Source organism: Macaca fascicularis, chromosome X, assembly GCF_037993035.2.
Source record: "Macaca fascicularis isolate 582-1 chromosome X, T2T-MFA8v1.1".
Taxonomy (NCBI): Eukaryota; Metazoa; Chordata; class Mammalia; order Primates; family Cercopithecidae; genus Macaca; species Macaca fascicularis.
In genome coordinates this window covers 83,174,303-83,176,443 of record NC_088395.1, presented here as the reverse complement: position 1 = coordinate 83,176,443, position 2,141 = coordinate 83,174,303, and the positions used below count along the sequence as shown (strand labels likewise).

Here is a 2,141-nt window from a genome sequence, read left to right as displayed (position 1 = left end):
ATCTCACTGGGACTGGTTAGGCAGTGGGTACAATCCATGGAGAGTGAGCAAAAGCAGGGTGGAGCGTCACTTCACCCAGGAATGGCATGGAGTGAGCGGATCTCCCTCCCCCAGCCAAAGGAAGTGGTGAGGAACTGTGCTGCCCATCCTGGGCACTACACTTTCCCCATGTTTTTTGCAATCTGCAGGTCAGATTCCCTTGCGAGCCTACACCACTAGGGCCCTGGGGTTCAAGCACAAAACTGGGGAGCTGTTTGGGCAGGCACCAAGCATCAGGGTTCTTTTTTTTTTTTTTTTTTTTAAGAAGTAAGCCTTTATTTCCTCGTTTTGCAAATAAAGCTGGCTAAGTTGGTTGCTTTGTGGTGATTAGTCAAAGAGACCAAATCCCATATCCTCGTCCGACTCCTCCGACTCTTCCTTGGCTTCAGCCTTAGCTGGGGCTGCAGCAGCAGCAGCAGGAGCAGCCATGGTGGCAGCGGCCACAGGGGCAGCAGCCACAAAGGCAGATGGATCAGCCAAAAAGGCCTTGATCTTTTCAGCAAGTGGGAAGGTGTAATCCATCTCCACAGACAAGGCCAGGACTCGTTTGTACCCGTTGATGATAGAATGGGGTACTGATGCTACAGTTGCGTAGCCAATCTGCAGACAGACACTGGCAACATTGCGGACACCCTCCAGGAAGCGAGAATGCAGAGTTTCCTCTGATGTCAAGCACTTCAGAATTGTAGATGCTGCCATTGTTGAACACCTGCTGGATGACCAGCCCAAAGGAGAAGGGGGAGATGTTGAGCATGTTCAACAATGTGGTTTCGCTGGCTCCCACTTTGTCTCCAGTCTTGATCAGCTGCACATCACTCAGGATTTCAATGGTGCTCCTGGAGATTTTAGTGGTGATACCTAAAGCCTGGAAAAAGGAGGTCTTCTCAGGCCCAAGTCCAGTGTTCTGGGCTGGCACAGTGACTTCATATGGGGCAATGGCACTAGCATGGGCAGCAGCTGGCACCTTATTGGCCAGCAACATGTACCCGATCTCAGTGAGGTCCTCCTTGGTGAACACAAAGTCCACATTTCCCTGGATATGAGGCAGCAGTTTCTCCAGAGGTGGGAAACTGCATCATGGTGTTCTTGCCCATCAGCACCACGGCCTTCCCGCAAAGGGACATGTGGATCTGCTGCATCTGCTTGGAGCCCACATTGTCTGCTCCCACGATGAAACATTTCGGATAATCATCCAATAGCTGGATGATCTTAAGGAAGTAGTTGGACTTCCAGGTCGCCGTGTCTTCCCTGGGCATCGCGGCAGTGCGTCAGGGATTGCCACGCAGGGTTTAAAGACGATGTCACTTCCATGAGGATGCCTGACAAGAGCATCAGGGTCCTTTTATACTCCAACAGCACCTTGAACTCCAGAGAGCCAGGAGAACTATCCACTCACCTGTAAAGTGGGCTGAAGCCAGTGAGCTGAGTGGTCCTGCTCAGCAAATTCCACTCCCACAGAGCCCAGCAAGCTAAGAACCACTGGTTTGAAATTCTCACTGCCAGCACAGCAGTCTGGAGTCGATCTGGGACACTGAAGCTTGGTGGGGGGAGAGGTGACTGTCATTACTGAGGCTTTAGTAAGCAGTTTTCCCCTGATGGTGCTAAGGAGACTGGGAGGTTTGGACTGGGTGGAATCTACCACCGCATGGAAAAGCAGCTGTGGTGAGACTGCTTCTCTAGATTCCTCCTCACTGGGCTGGGCATCTCTGCAGGAAACACAGCAACACCAGCCAGGGGCTTACAGATAAAACTCTCATCTTCCTGCGACAGAGCACTTGGGAGGAAAGGTGGCTGCAGTCACAGATTCAGTGAGCTTAATCTTTTCTGCCTGCCAGCAATAAAGAGAGCAGCTGATCCTGAAAAGGGGAATTCTCCCAGCACAGTACATCAGCTCTATTAAGGGACAGACTCCTTCTCAAGTGGGTTTCTGAACCTCACGTCTCCTGACTTGGAGATACCTCTCAACAGGGGTTGACAGACACCTCATACAGGAGAGTTCCAGCTGGCATCAGGACAGTGCCCCTCTAGGAAGAAGCTTCCAGAGGAAGGAGCAGGCAGCAATCTTTGTTGTTCTGTAGCCTCCGCTGGTGATACCCAGGTGA

At 51.7% G+C, this 2,141-nt stretch overlaps 1 pseudogene; it reads right to left on the bottom strand.

Moving 5' to 3' along the window:
• Positions 1 to 278: 278 nt before the first annotated feature.
• On the bottom strand, positions 279 to 1,345 carry LOC102120885 (large ribosomal subunit protein uL10 pseudogene; annotated as a pseudogene).
• Positions 1,346 to 2,141: the final 796 nt, after the last annotated feature.